The sequence below is a fragment of the Silene latifolia genome, chromosome 10 (assembly GCF_048544455.1).
Source record: "Silene latifolia isolate original U9 population chromosome 10, ASM4854445v1, whole genome shotgun sequence".
NCBI lineage: Eukaryota > Viridiplantae > Streptophyta > Magnoliopsida > Caryophyllales > Caryophyllaceae > Silene > Silene latifolia.
In genome coordinates, this window is record NC_133535.1 from 150,245,302 (window position 1) to 150,262,797 (window position 17,496).

General features: G+C 34.3%; 1 long non-coding RNA gene across 1 annotated transcript; it reads right to left on the reverse strand.

Annotated features, from left to right (window-relative positions):
• Positions 1 to 373: 373 nt before the first annotated feature.
• LOC141606364 (uncharacterized) lies at positions 374 to 17,101 on the reverse strand. Its single transcript, XR_012526693.1, has 3 exons — positions 16,942 to 17,101; positions 11,535 to 11,789; positions 374 to 826 (listed from the first exon to the last, which is right to left on the reverse strand). It is a non-coding gene; the product is annotated as an uncharacterized LOC141606364 (long non-coding RNA).
• Between the last annotated feature and the right edge of the window lie 395 nt (positions 17,102 to 17,496).

Below are 17,496 nucleotides of genomic sequence, written 5' to 3' on the forward strand. Positions count from 1 at the left end.
TAAAAATATTCCAAAAACCGGAAAACAAAACACAAATGTGTAATTTCATTCGATAGGGATCGGAGTTGAGTCCTTGTAGACCTTGAACTATCCAAATTATGAATGCGCTTGACATAAACTCCAATCGATTTAAGGAAGTTCGGAGTAGGTCTTGCTTAAGACGGGTCGAATCTTAAGACGGGTAGTTACACTCACAAAACGAATATGGGGGACAAGTGGGGGCACCCCCATGTGCCTCCCACTATCCTCTATTTGGGCATTTTGTCTCACAAAATGGTATCCGTCTACAACTTAAGACGGATAGTGCCCGTCTTAAGTAAGAATTTGTGGGGCTATAGAGGCCATGGAATCCAAACTGTTTAGGCCCACAATTATATTCGAAATTGCTGTCATTTTTTCCTAATATGGTCATAGCTTGTCGATTAGATTTCCATTGCATTTCAGAATATATAGGTTCAAGTTAAGTTCCAATTTGGCCCGACCCGAGCTAGGGTCAAAACTCGCAAGCTTAATAGTCATCATAACTTTCGGTGGAGGGGTCATGGAACAAAGCATACAAATTATTGATGGGTTTGACATGGACTCCAATGGACCTAAGAGAGTATTTGGTGGAGAGGCCATGGAAGCCACCAAACTGATTTTCAGGACCAAAACTGTACTCAAATTTGGTGTCTTCTGGCCCAAAATTTCCAAAAGGCCCATAGCACCCTTCATTCGTTTCAAATGTCAATGATGTTAACCCTTCGCCTTGCAAGCCGGTACCATACGTGTACGTACCACTCACTCTCGTCATGTACTCATTATTCATCGCCTTTTTTAATGTTACCTGTGTAATATGGTCAACATTTTAGAACAGAGCAGCATTTGCACAAGACTGCAAGAGTAACTCTAAAGCCGGCTATAAAGCTGTAACTTGTCTTGTCACATCTTTTTTTTCAAGCTACAAGATATTTCAATCATAAATTATACTCCCTTCATACCACCACACCAATGGTAACATGGACCCATTTTTTGTGAGGAGAAAAGTGGATCCATGTTACCATTGGTGTGGTATGGAGGGAGTAGCGTATTATATCTTACAAGGTCCCATATAACAATAAATAAAATATTTATTGTTTTTTAATTGCTTATTTTTATTCCTTTTAAAAGTCGTGTTACGTATCTTGACAAAACTACACCTACTTGTAAAATGCAAACGTCTATGTAATTTTGTAAGCAGGTCTTCAAAAACAATCATTGGAGTTGATTAGAAACGTTATTTTAAGTTTTTGCGAGTGCCACTGAATAGAGTGAGTACATGCATTTTTTATTTTCTACCCTCTTCAAATTTTTTTTGATATTTTGCAAATTCAAAATGACGTTTCTAAGAATATAATATTCCGTATAAAATAAATATTAGATAAAGTAGGTGAACCACTACATTTTATGTCACTCTTATTTGAATATGAGTAGAGTTGTGCATCATAGTCGGGCCAATCTAGCCCACTCGATCTCATGAGTCGAAGTTCAGCAATCCGGCTAACCCATAACACAATGCGACCTCCCTCTCAGGGGGTAGTGCTCACATTTCATAGGTCCGACTTGAGCCAACACTAAAAAAAATTAAAAGCGAAGGGGCTCAGTCGACCCGTGGCTAAGTAGATTGTGCTCGGTTGGTAAACACAAGCCCAGCCCTCACTCGTGCCGTGCTTGGGAGGTTGACCCTCAGTCCGGCCTAAGTAAATATCTAAGTATCCGGTTGGACATCACAAAAAATATAGGGATATTTTACATGATATCCCTTAATTTTTCGACTCTCTAGATGGTACCCCTACACTTTTTAAAACATACATGTGCTCCTAATTGTTGTCAATATCATTAAGTGTACCCCTAAATTTTATTTTCCGTTAATTAAACTCAGTTTTAAGCATTAAGTGATGACTTAGACACGTAACCAAGCTTGCCGTTGTTATCTCAGGACATAAAAACTCTATTAGGCTCAATATCCATCTCATTCCTAATATTTATTGATATATACTCCCTCTTATTCTAAATAACCCTCCCCTATTCAAGGGGGGCACAAGAATTAAGGAAGAGAGTACTATATGGTAAAGTATTTGTGTGAGGGTAGAAGATTGGAGAAAGGGGAGGTATTGTGTGATTAAAATAAGTATTGTTGTGGGGGTAAGGTGATTAAAATAAGTATTGTCGTGGGGTAAGATGATTAAAATAGGATAAAATATGAGTATTGTGGGGAATTGTTGTGGGGTGAGGTAATTAAAATAATTATAAAAGTTTGCCAAATAAGGAAATAGGGAGAGTATTGTGAATAGACGAAAAAGGAAATAGGGAGAGTTATTTAGAATAGGAGGGAGTATATGGGTTAAATGGGCTAAACCATTTTTGACGGAAAATTTATTGATCCCTGTCAAATTATCACGTCCAAAGATGAATATTGAGCTATGTCATGGGATGATAAATGACAAGCTTGGTTACGCGTCCAAATAATCACTTAACGCCTAAAACTGGGTTTAATTGAAGGAAAATAAAGTTTAGGAGTATACTTAGTGATAATGACAACAATTAGGGGTATCACGTATATTTTAAAAAGTATAGGGGTACTATGTAGACACAAAAACTTTAGAGAGACGATCTCTCAATAACATTATTGAGAGACCTCTCACATGATAGGGTGATGGACCCATTGCGTTTCTTTTTTCCCTTTTATGTCTCCCACTAAATTAGTGGGAGACGGTCTCTCACGAGACCTACTGGTATGTAGAAAGTCGAAAAATTAAAGGATACCATGTAAAATATCCCAAAAATTTAAAACACGAGGATTCGGTTCTAAAATGAAATACTCCCTCGACACACTTATATTTGCCCAATTTTAATAAAATATTCCAAATATATATTAGAAAAATAGGGCGAAGAATTATATTCAGAGGCGGGGGCAGACCCACGTCTAGCACTAGTGTAGCATTTGCTACACCAAACCTAAAAACAATCGTGAAGAAATAACTTTTTGGTACACCAAAAATTAGTTACTGAACTCACTTTATGACTATAATTAAGTACTCTATGCTCGTATTAATAGTCTCTAATTAAATCTCTTTTCTTCATTAAGGCTCCGTTTGACATGACACTTCAGGCAGCTTATTTGACCAAAGTAGCTTATTTGACCAAAATTTCAGCTACCTGATTTTTTTGCAAGTGTTTGGCAAGTAGCTTATTTGGTCAAATAAGGTACCTGAAATGAAATGCTACCTCGTAGCATTTGAGAAATCGTGCACAATTACAAATGACTTATTTTCCATTTTGTACCCCTTTATTCTATAATATTAAATAATTTTCATATCCTTTTACGTCATTTTACCAAAATCACCTACCTTTTCAAATAGTTTGCCAAACACATTTTTATATAATCATTACCTTATCGGCTCTTAGTTTTCAAATTTACCTTATCGATTACCTTTTTCAGGTTTCGATTACCTTTTCAACTACCTTTTCGTTTTCAAATTTACCTTTTCGTAGTTTTGCCAAACAGAGCCTAATTTTCTCTAATTTCGATAAAGGAATGAGGTTATACTTTGTATAATGAGATTTTGTATATATATATATATATATATATATATATATATATATATATATATATATATATATATATATATATATATATATATATATATATATATATACGAGATATATTAGTAGAGATCGTCTGTCCCACTTTTATTTTTCATTTTGTGTCCCATTCCCTCCAGATGTACATATATAACGCCCTCACAAACTCCTAAGGCCATGTTCTTTCTGGCTTTTTTGAGCCGAGTCAATCAATCGCATGGAGCCGAGCCAATCAATCGATCCAGAATCGAATGGAATCGAGCCAATCGAATCAATGGAGCCGAGCCGAATCGAACTAAATAGAGTTGAGTTTTGAAATCGAGCTAATTGAGTGAATTGAACTAAAGTAATATTAATATTATTATTAATATTAATATTAATACTAAATATAATAATAATAATAATAATAATAATAATAATAATAATAATAATAATAATATAATTTTATTATTATTATTATTATATTATTCTTATTCTTATTATTATTACTATTTTTTATAAAAACGCAGACTATTATTATTAATATTATTATATTATTATTATTATTATTATTATTATTATTATTATTATTATTATTATTATTATTATTATTATTATCAATTATCATCATCATTATTACTACTACGGCGACTACTACTACTACTACTACTACGGCGACTACTACTACTACTACTACTACTACTACTACTACTACTATAAGAAGAAGAAGAAGAACATTACTAAATTAAGATTAATACTAGTAATTATACTAATTTGAGTGATTAACTAGGTAGCCACCATGAACCACAGTACACCATCAATTTTATTGGGTGAAATAATAGAGCACTGATTTGCTAGAATGTTGTTCAAAGTCTAGCCATATATCATCCTGATTTGAGTGATTAGGTAGCCACCACGAAGCAACATGCAACAATCCTAATTTTATTAATTAGATAAATAAAAATCGACAGGCGTCCCTAATTTCATCTTTAACCAACAAATAAAATTTGATTGATTAATTAAAACTCAACAAATAATATTAATAATTGATAAACAAGTAAATTAATTTATTATTTGATAAATTAAAATCTTTCTTATAAGTTTTAAATCATTTGAACAATTAAATTAAGTTTTAGGGAAAAATATTGATTCAAGAGTCCATTTGGTTCAGTTTTAGGTGAAAAGGGTACAAACTAGAACGTTTATGAAAAAGTATATGTGAAAGATTAAAGTTCGTATATGAAAAAACAATTAGGTATTAATAATAGTAATATTAAAATTAACAATGTTATTAATAATATTATTAATAATTCATATTCATATTCATATTAGTAATAATATTAGTAATATTATTGTCATTATTATTTAAAAGTTGGAGATACATTTCTTCATTATTTAGAGAAATAGATTCCTCTGTGGTTTTAACTCTATGTTTTAACCCAATTCTTTCTTACAGTACCAACATAGTATAAGAACGAGGACGCACACCCAAGTGCTCATTAGTAGTGATAGGGTTATTACCACAAAAGTGTTTAATCTGAAATGATAACAACTCGGAGATGACAAAAAAAAAAAAACAGCGCCAAACCAAGGCAAAACGGCAAAACGGTGCCCCTCCATTCACAGTTATCAATTCGGATTGAACAAAATGTGTACCCTCACTAAACCTTCTTACTTTATGTTAATAAGTAATAAAACCATCTTAAGATAATAATACATCCATGGTTACATATATAACTGTTAAGATTTAGAAGGGAATAGTATTGCATAATAAGAGATGTATATTTGATTGTATCTCATGAGAATACATGACAATATATATAATAGATGACCATACTCTAAACCCTAGACGGTAGCCGTCGTAACATAAACCTAATAATAGTCGGGCCTAATGGGCCTAATATCCTAATACCCTCCCGCAATCGTAAAGGCAGTAAATAGTACGAACTTTACGATTGAAGAATTACAATAAAACCATAATCAATTAAAAAACGTCTTCATCTCGATCTCTCTTCGGAAAATCTTCTCATCTTCACAGGGTGGTAAGGGGTGCGTATAGGACTCGCCAGACAATTTTCATTGCGTATAGGACTCGCCAGACACTTTTCATTGTGTAACTCGCCAGTTTTTTTTCAGTGCGTAACTCGCCAGTTTTTTCAGTGCGTAACTCGCCAGTTTTTTCAGTGCGTATTGGTCTCGCCAGACAATTTTCTTGCGTAACTCGCCAATTTTTTTCTTTTCTTTTGTACCACCTTGATAAAAAATCGAAAATTTTCTTTTAGAGCAATCTCGATAAAAGGATAAAAACATTATTAGAAGTTTTTTTTTTTTTTTAGCAAAAAAGAAATCTGGGAATGACAAATTTCGATCAAACGGAAACATATCCATTTGAATGTCACAGAAAGCATATCATTGATAACTTCAATGGTATTTTATCAAATTGCCATCACCATCAGTGGACGATTTTTTTTTTTTTTTTAAAAAGAAATTATTATTTGTGGTTGAAAATCCTACCGGTGGGTGTAAATTTCCGGCCACCCACCGGTAAGAATGCGGAAGCGGCTTATAGAGACCTCAAGAAGGAGGCTCTGATACCATGTTAAGATTTAGAAGGGAATAGTATTGCATAATAAGAGATGTATATTTGATTGTATCTCATGAGAATACGTGACAATATATATAATAGATGACCATACTCTAAACCCTAGACGGTAGCCGTCGTAACCTAAACCTAATAATAGTCGGGCCTAATGGGCCTAATATCCTAATAATAACTTAATCAAGTGTTGTCATAATTCAACAAAGGATTTAGCCTATTAGGCTCATCCTTAGAGTAAAATAAAATAATTTAACAAAAATAAAAACAAGAAAACTTACAAACTTAAATTGTGCTCATAATAGAAGACGAACGGTTGACGAGATTTATTATTTAGGAAAGAAGATTACAAGGGGAAGGTAGAGAGAAAGCCAGAAAGAGGGATAGGAGAAGCCTGCCCTGAACTAAAACATCTGCCTGTTTATATAGGCAAAACTAAAAGTAAAAAACTATTAACAAACAGTAATTGTACTGTAAGCTTTACAAAAGCTCTGAAAAATATGCACACTTTATGAGTGCTAAAAACTGTTGCTAATGCTTCACTGTTTTTGCATGCGTCTGAGTGAATTATTATTCCACTATCTTTTCTTTATCTTTTGATTTGGCGTCTTTTGATTTGGCTTTTGAATGCTCATTGATTATATCTTTTTCTATTGATAATTGGACTTCTGTTTCTACTTCCATTTCTTGAGCATCTTGGAGAATGTCAAATTTGTTCTTGCTATTGGATGCTGTAGACATTGTCATTGATATATCACTTGTTTGGGATTTATTATCCTCATGTATCTGTTTTTGAGCTAAAGCCTGTTTTGCCAGCCTGGAATAATGGCCAATAATTTCAGCTTCAGTTTTGTCTTCCATTTGAAATAATTCTTCAGATGGTTGGTGTTCTTCCAATTCTCCAGTTTCTTCAGCATTAAAGATAATTAGACTATCTATCTTGTCTTGAATTAGATTAATTGTGTATATACATTTTAATTCATGAGTGTCTTTATCTTGTCTTAACATTGCATCCCAAAAACGAGAATATGATTCTCTTTTTAAACAAAATAATTTGTGTTCAGTATAACATGTTTTGGGAATGAACTTCCAAATCCAGGGAATAGAAAATTCAATAAAGAAATTCATTTGAATAATGTCAGGGATATCATCCTGACTAGTTCTTGGAAGTAATTCTTTCCATTCATCATAAAGATCTTTAAACATTTGTGGCAGGATATCTTCATTAGTTCCATAAAATTGCCACCATTTAATTAACCAAGTTGGTAGATTTTGATCAAAAACTTCAGGGTAAATTTTTATTAGCCATGTATGACTTTTTGTAGGGTTTTCATATAAGAAAACTTTGTCAAAAGCCTGGATGTAATCCCAGTAATTGTAATCAATTTTGCTACTATTTTTGCTTGTCAAAGTTTTGGAAGTAAATGGAGTTATTCCCCATTTTTTAATGGATATTATCCTTTTGATATTAATTTTTGAAAATTTCCAGAAATTTTCTGCATCATCAAAATGCTTAAAATTGCATCCATTATCAGTGAGGATTCCTTCATAAAAATTTCGACTTTTATAAGTCCCCATAGGATACTGATTATTTGTTAAATAACGGTTATATAATAACCAGGGATTATCTTCCCATTTTTTGTCAGAATTTTGGAGTATGATTATCTCCCTTTCCTCTGGTGATTTCACCATTTCTCCTTTTCATCAAGAGAATCTTCCATAATTTTTCTGAAAGATGGAGAACTTATTTTAAGTTCTTGTTGCTTCCATATTTGGAATTCATCAAATTCTTCTTTTGTGATATTATCACATAAATTCTTGGCTATTAGCCTTTTTCCACCATATTGTGCCAAAGTATTACTTGGTCTTATATAACCAGATGATGAACCTGGCCCTGGGTTATTCCCATATCTTATAATTTCGGATGATTGTCTTCCTCTCCCTCTATGAGAAGGATAAGAAAAGCGGCCACGGCCACGACCTCGACCAAAATCCATTCCTGAAACAAATAACAAACTCTTATAGAGTTAAATACTCTCTTGTTAAAAAATCAGGGAGGTGATTATCAGATCCTTTTTTTATAATGTATTTCAAAATCAAAAGGGGCCAAATGAGCTTGAATATCCTCAGAATTTACAAATGTTTGGAAGGTGGCAAGCTCATTTGGCCCCTTTTGATTTCGAAATACATTATAAAAAAGGATCTGATAATCACCTCCCTGATTTTTTAACAAGGGAGTATTTAACTCTATAAGAGTTTGTTATTTGTTTCAGGAATGGATTTTGGTCGAGGTCGTGGCCGTGGCCGCTTTTCTTATCCTTCTAATAGAGGGAGAGGAAGACAATCATCCGAAATTATAAGATATGGGAATAACCCAGGGCCAGGTTCATCATCTGGTTATATAAGACCAAGTAATAATTTGGCACAATATGGTGGAAAAAGGCTAATAGCCAAGAATTTATGTGATAATATCACAAAAGAAGAATTTGATGAATTCCAAATATGGAAGCAACAAGAACTTAATATAAGTTCTCCATCTTTCAGAAAAATTATGGAAGATTCTCTTGATGAAAAGGAGAAATGGTGAAATCACCAGAGGAAAGGGAGATAATCATACTCCAAAATTCTGACAAAAAATGGGAAGATAATCCCTGGTTATTATATAACCGTTATTTAACAAATAATCAGTATCCTATGGAGACTTATAAAACTCGAAATTTTTATGAAGGAATCCTCACTGATAATGAATGCAATTTTAAGCATTTTGATGATCCAGGAAATTTCTGGAAATTTTCAAAAATTAATATAAAAAGGATAATATCCATTGAAGAATGGGGAATAACTCCATTTACTTCCAAAACTTTGACAAGCAAAAATAGTAGCAAAATTGATTACAATTACTGGGATTACATCCAGGCTTTTGACAAAGTTTTCTTATATGAAAACCCTACAAAAAGTCATACATGGCTAATAAAAATTTACCCTGAAGTTTTTGATCAAAATCTACCAACTTGGTTAATTAAATGGTGGCAATTTTATGGAACTAATGAAGATATCTTGCCACAAATGTTTAAAGATCTTTATGATGAATGGAAAGAATTACTTCCAAGAACTAGTCAGGATGATATCCCTGACATTATTCAAATGAATTTCTTTATTGAATTTTCTATTCCCTGGATTTGGAAGTTCACTCCCAAAACAGGTTATACTGAACACAAATTATTTTGTTTAAAAAGAGAATCATATTCTCGTTTTTGGGATGCAATGTTAAGACAAGATAAAGACACTCATGAATTAAAATGTATATACACAATTAATCTAATTCAAGACAAGATAGATAGTCTAATTATCTTTAATGCTGAAGAAACTGGAGAATTGGAAGAACACCAACCATCTGAAAATTTATTTCAAATAGAAGACAAAACTGAAGCTGAAATTATTGGCCATTATTCCAGGCTGGCAAAACAGGCTTTAGCTCAAAAACAGATACATGAGGATAATAAATCCCAAACAAGTGATATATCAATGACAATGTCTACAGCATCCAATAGCATGAACAAATTTGACATTCTCCAAGATGCTCAAGAAATGGAAGCAGAAACAAAAGTCCAATTATCAATAGAAAAAGATATAATCAATAAGCATTCAAAGGCCAAATCAAAAGACGCCAAATCAAAAGATAAAGAAAAGATAGTGGAATAATAATTCACTCAGACGCATGCAAAAACAAAAAGCATTAGCAACATTTTAGCACTCATAAAGTGTGGATATTTTTCTTAGCTTTTATAAAGCTTACAAAGATAATTCTTGTTTTGTTAATAGTTTTTTACTTTTAGTTTTGCCTATATAAACAGGCAGATGTTTTAGTTCAGGGCAGGCTTCTCCTATCCCTCTTTCTGGCTTTCTCTCTACCTTCCCCTTGTAATCTTCTTTCCTAAATAATAAATCTCGTCAACCGTTCGTCTTCTATTCTGAGCACAATTTAAGTTTGTAAGTTTTCTTGTTTTTATTTTTGTTAAATTATTTTATTTTACTCTAAGGATGAGCCTAATAGGCTAAATCCTTTGTTGAATTATGACAACACTTGATTAAGTTATATATGTAACCATGGATGTATTATTATCTTAAGATGGTTTTATTACTTATTAACATAAAGTAAGAAGGTTTAGTGAGGGTACACATTTTGTTCAATCCGAATTGATAACTGTGAATGGAGGGGCACCGTTTTGCCGTTTTGCCTTGGTTTGGCGCTGGTTTTTTTTGTCATCTCCGAGTTGTTATCATTTCAGATTAAACACTTTTGTGGTAATAACCCTATCACTACTAATGAGCACTTGGGTGTGCGTCCTCGTTCTTATACTATGTTGGTACTGTAAGAAAGATCCGCTTAACATGGTATATATTAAAATTAACAATGTTATTAATAATATTATTAATAATTCATATTCATATTCATATTAGTAATAATATTAGTAATATTATTAATTTTATTAATATGAATATTATTGATTTTAATAACTATAATATTCAAAATAATAACAATAATGAGGATCATTAATTAATAATAAATTAATGATAATAATAATAATAATAATAATAATAAATAAATAAATAAATAATATTAAAAATATTAATAAAAACTATTAAGTTTAAGATGTGCAAAATTGAAATGGTCTGAATTTAGTGGAGTCAATCGAAATTTGTGAATCGAAATTTGGTAAATGAATGAATTTAATGAATAATCGAATAGAGCCGAGCTTTGAAATCGAAATGAAATGAATCAATAGAAATTTGAAATGAATCGAATCGAAATAAACTAAATCGAAAGTGAAAAATTTGAAATAACTAAAGTGAACAAAATAAGCGAAAAAATGGCTAATACTCAAAACATTAATAGGAATTAGGATGATATTTAAAAAAGAGGGAAGGAAAGGCTACAAATCATTCATTGGTTTTTCTGAAACTCAAATCTGAAAGTTTTATTTAAGAAAAAAAAACTCAAATCTGAAAGTTTTATTTAAGAATTTTTTTTGTGCCATAATCCTATAACTAGTTTGATCACACGAAGTATATATATATATTGCAGTAACTAATACTCTCTCCGTTTTTGTGTATATAACGTTTCTGTTTTTCGAAGTAACCCTTTAACTTTAATTTTCATAAATATTCATATTATTATGGTTTTTATTATTGTTTTAAGTACACTATTATGGTGTAAAAAAATGTTGCTTATATCGCAGTAAGCGCTCCGGAATTTATTGATTAATTAACATAATAAAATAGGCGATATAAATTTGCTACACCATGTGCAGAGGGAAGAATGAATGAAAGAGAGTGAGAGAAAGAGACGGTGTACCGTAACAAAATTGGGGGCGTCAGGTTTGTCACAGCCAAACCAAGGGGAAGTCACTAATTTGTTGCCTTCAATATATCGAAAAGCTATGGAGTTAATGATGTCGTCGTATGAAATAAATATCTGAGCTACTTGAGTTCGTCCTTTTTGATCCCAAACTATGTCTTCGCTTTCACCGCCAAAACTTAGATTCGGACGTGGACGTGGACATGGCCCAACTTTTAGCATCGCCATTGTTAATTACGAGCACTTTTTTCTCTGAACAATAAATCCAAAAAATGAGAAGAAGAGTAATTCTCACATAATGTACTCATTTGAACAAAAATAAAAAATAAATCAAAAGATCAACTTGTAGATAATCGAACATTCGAACCCCTAATTTCATTTGATTTATTTTTTATTTTTAAATCAGCTAGTGTCTATAGAAATGCAAGAACAGTAGCGTAAGTTGTAGTAATTGAATATAATTGAATGAATGAGACTTATACAACACCCTAATTTATACAATTCTAACTCCATATATTAGGGACAATTCCCTAATATATGCCATGCTTAACTCCACCATTTAAGGGAAAGCCATAAGACAATATCCTAAATATAAGGCACTAAATAACCAATAGTAGTATAATATTGACTATATCTCATTACTCCCCTTCAAGTTGGAGCATCCGGTGAACCAATGCCCAACTTGCTCTGAAGATATCGGAATGTGTTTCCGGCTAAAGCCTTGGTAAATAGATCAGCGATCTGTTCTTTACTTCTTACAAAAAACGTTCTCACCGTGCCCTCCATTAGGTGATGTCGAATAAAATGGCACTCCACTTCAATGTGTTTGGTTCGGTCGTGAGAAACCGGATTCTTAGCTATCCTTAGGGCCGCCTGGTTGTCGCATAACAGTGCCATAGGCTTGACGTGATCCACCCCTAGTGATTGTAAGAAGGATTTCACCCATAACACTTCACTCGTCCACCACCTCCTAATGCCCGATATTCCGCTTCCGCCGTTGATTTTGCAACTGTCGATTGCTTCTTTGCTCTCCATGTAACTGGCGAATTTCCTAGGCATACATAATATCCAGAAATCGACTTCCCAGTGAGAGGACAATTTGCATAATCCGAATCCGAATAACCTCGCACCTGTAAGTCACAATTGCGATTAATAACGATCCCTTTGCCTGGTCCGCCTTTGATGTATCGAATCACTTTGTAAACTGCAGCCAAATGTTCTTGTCTCGGGGCATGAACAAATTGTGATAATATATGAACAGCATAAACCAAGTCGGGCCTAGTAATTGTCAAATAAATTAACTTCCCAACCAATCTTCTATATTTCAAAGGATCATGTAAGAACTCCCCTTGAGCTAGAGCCAAATTGTGCTTCGGTTGTATGGGAGTGTCAATCGGTTTTGCACCTTCCAATCCCGCTTCTTTTATAATATCGAGTGCGTATTTCCGTTGACATAAAAACAGCCCCTTGGAACCTTCGGCTACTTCAATTCCTAAGAAGTATTTGAGTTTCCCAAGGTCCTTTATTCCAAAACTTCGGTCCAAAAAATTCTTGAGTCGAGTACAAGCCATAGTATTATTACTTACAATTATCATATCGTCTACATAAACCAATATGCCAAGAAAAATTCCATCTTTGTTGTAAGTAAAAAGTGAATAATCGGCTAATGATTGCTGAAAACCGTACCTTGTCAATGATTTGGTCAATTTTTCGAACCAATTCCGTGAAGCTTGTTTCAAGCCATACAAACTTTTCAGTAACTTGCAGACTTTGTTCGACCCATTGTTAGCAAATCCCGGCGGCATTCTCATGTAAACTTCTTCATTTAAATCCCCATGGAGGAAAGCATTGTTTACATCCAACTGAGCAATATTCCAATTTTTTGCTACTGCCACCGCAAGTAGACACCGTACACTTGCCATCTTTGCCACTGGTGCAAACGTCTCATGGTAGTCCACTCCTTCAATTTGAGTATATCCTTGAGCAACCAACCGTGCTTTGTAACGCTCAATGGTTCCGTCCGCATTGTGCTTAACTTTATAAACCCATCGACTTCCAATGGCTCGTTTTCCTTTCGGCAAATCAACAACACTCCATGTACCATTATTCTCAAGTGCTTTGTACTCTTTCAACATCGCTTCTCTCCATTCCTGTATACCAGCAGCTTCACTGTATTTCTGAGGTTCAATCACTGCATCTATTTTGCTCAAGAAACATTTGTGATTTTTCGAAAAACAATTATAAGTAACATAATTACTCAAAGGATAACGAGTACCTCTTTGCTTGGATGGAGATTGAGCCGAGGGGGTTCGAATTGAGGGGTCTATTACTCTCGTCGATTTGCACAAGTAGTCTTTCTTCCATGCGGGTTCGATTTTTTTTCGAGCTCCTCTTCCCATAGGGCACGAATTGTCCTCCTCATTCACGCTGACACTGACATCTTCGCTGTCAGAATGCCTCTGTTCAGTCCGTGCTTCACTCTCATTTTCTTCAATTAAATCATCACTTGGTATTCTCGCCATATCTGATTCATCTTCGTGTGCTAAGACTTTATCATGATCAATATAAACACCTGTATGTCTCTGTTTTTCGTGACAATTCGACTCACAATTTGTTTCATCCTCTCGGATGTCACTAAATGGGAAAATATGCTCATAGAAAATAACATCTCTTGAGTCGAAAACGTCCCCTGTTTTGAGATCATATACTCTCCATCCCTTTTTGGTAGATGGATATCCGATAAAAATGCAACGTCGGCCTCGCTCTCCAAATTTATCTTTTGGTTTCTCCTTGTTGTGAACATAACACAAGCTACCAAAAATTCTAATCGAATCGAGTATAGGTCGTTCTCCGTATAACAATTCATATGGGGTTTGACCATTTAAAACATGTGTGGGGGTTCGATTTATTAGAAACGCAGCGGTAAGCACACACTCTCCCCAGAACTCGAAAGGCAAATTTCCTTGAAAACGTAGGGCCCTAGCCTTTTCTAAAATATGTCGATGTTTTCGCTCTACCCTACCATTTTGTTGTGGGGTGTCGACGTTGCTAGTTTGAAAAAGTATCCCGTTTTCATGGTAATATTGTTTTAATGGCCCGGCCAGAAATTCCGATCCATTATCACTTTGAACTATTTTCACTTGCCTTCCAAATTGGGTTTTTACCATGTTGCAAAAAGTAATAAGTAATTGTATAGCTTCACTTTTCTCACGCATAAGGTACACCCAAACACCCCCTCTTTGTCATCGACAATAGTAAGAAAAAATTGTGCTCCATTCAAACTTTTCACACTATATTTCCCCCAAATATCGCAATGTATAAGCCCAAACAAGGAGTCATTCCGTTTCTGATTCAATTTAAAAACCGACCGTGTTTGCTTAGCACGACAACACGAATCACAAATGTCTTTCGAACTCCAACATAAATTTAAACCAATTAAATTAGAAAAGAGAGGTAAAATACTACTAGAGGGATGCCCAAGTCTTTTGTGCCAAAGCTTCGCATCGCCATTTTTTTCAACCCTTGCAACGGATTCCTTCCCTTGTTGCTTGAAGTAATAGACCCCGTCTTTATGCTCCCCCCGTCCAATCTTCATCCTCGTAGAGAGGTCCTGTATAACACAATGATCGGAGTAAAAGGTTACTAAACAATTATTTTCGTGAATTAACTGTTGAACCGAAATTAAATCACATTGTAACGTGGGAACATAAAGTACGTCTTTCAACACAAAATTGGAACTTAATGTCACTGTTCCGTGTTCACAAGCAGTGATGTGAGATCCGTTTGGAAGACCTACTGTTGAGATATTTTTCTTTTCTATATTCTCAAGTAAATCTCTCTTTCCGGTCATATGATGCGAACATCCTGTGTCAAGAAGCCAATTATCACAAGTGTTTTTTATGCCTTTATCATTATCGATTTTCATACCTTTCTCTTTTGAGTTAATTTCACCTTTATTGGCAATCATGGCTCGAAACTGTTTCAATTCTTCCGCTGTTAATCCGAGTCCCGTCGCATCGCCTTCACTCACACCAGCAGCATTCGCACGTTCATGGTGACCTCTGCCTCCACGACCGCGTCCTCGACGTCCACGGCCTCTTCCTCGGCCTCCATTCTCGGGCTTGTTCCAAAGAATACTCCTCGGTGTGCCAAGGTTTCGACAAAAGGTGCGGTAAAAAAATATCCTTGTCATCTTTCTTTTCTCCACTGTTTTTACCCCTTGGCGCACCATCCGAAACCCGTCTTTGCCATGGCACTCGTTGCCTCAATGGCTTCTTCCTTCTCTTTAGTAGCAAATTTCTTGTGGCTTTCTTCTCGGAGAACGAGTGAATAGGCTCTAGTCAAGGACGTTATCTCATCCTCCATTAACAGATTAGAACGAATATGCCCGTAAAGGCTATTGTCAAGTCCCATGAGAAATTGATGAACTTTTTCATCCTCTCGTTCTTTGAGGATCGATTCCGCCTCCACAGTACATTGATGTACCTTGCTATAATTGGCTAACTCATCCCAAATTGTCTTCATCTTGGTATAATAATCAATGACGGATTGGCCTTTCCTTTGCTTGCAAAATCGGCCAACTCCGTTTTTAATTGGTGAACCCGTGGAGAATTGCCATGGAATAGCTATCCTGCTGCAACTCCTTCCGATTTCTACCACGCCTCGAAAAATTGATACTCGCATGAAGAGTTTCTTCAATCGAACATCGTATCCATGATTTCAACATGGCATTGACTTTGTCGCCATGCCACGGCTTCGAGTGTTTCGTCTTGATTTTTGGACAGAACCGGTTTCTTTACGTGGCCCTCGACGAAAGACAATTTGTTCTTAGCATCGAGAGCGGTTTGACCGCATCGACCCAAAGTTCATAATTCTTTCCATTAAATTTGCTTGAAACTAATGAGAGATTTGTGCTCTCACTAGGATGTAGATACAGAGGTGAGCATGATGAAATTTGCTCTTGTTTTGATCCCTCTGGTTTTGTCATGATGAGAAAAAAAAATGAGATTTTTTTGTTTTTTCTTTTTTTTTTGGAAAAATTAATTTGCAACCTGCTCTGGTGCCATATAGAAATGCAAGAACAGTAGCGTAAGTTGTAGTAATTGAATATAATTGAATGAATGAGACTTATACAACACCCTAATTTATACAATTCTAACTCCATATATTAGGGACAATTCCCTAATATATGCCATGCTTAACTCCACCATTTAAGGGAAAGCCATAAGACAATATCCTAAATATAAGGCACTAAATAACCAATAGTAGTATAATATTGACTATATCTCATTAGTGTCCTACAATTTTTGTATAAATCATTACAATAACTTTAACGAGACCTACTATTAAAAGTTAAAACATTATGTATACCAAATTATACAAGCATAACAATATAGGGACTTACGGAGTACGAAACAAGCTAAGGAGACGAAGAATCACAAGGAGGTGGTGGAATTAGTACTGCACCTTAATCAGTGGGATGCTGGAGAAGGCTAGTTCAATTCATGGTGGTTTTATAGAAGGGAGAAAGTGTCAAGTGGATATTTAAAATCACAAATTCTTGTTTCAGACGGACACTTTTGGTCTTATTTGTCAGACGGATAAAATATTGCCATTTTTTAAGAAAATGTAACCAATTAATTCACAAAATGTTATGACTAGAGGTGTCATTTTTTACCCTGAAAATGATGCGAACAATAATGGTAACATGTTATCAAAAAATAACAACATTTTATTGTAAAATGATGACATGTTACCCGTCTTATTTCAGACCAAAAGCAATGATCTTAAGAAAAACGGACTGATTTAAAATACATTTCCCAGATAAATGACATAGGATTAATTAGGTGGAGAATATAATTCATTATGATAATTTGAATTAAAATAAGGCAATGATTCATAAAGGGCTAAGGATTGGGTGAGGAATAATTATTACTCCCATTAGTCTTTTTTTAAAGCT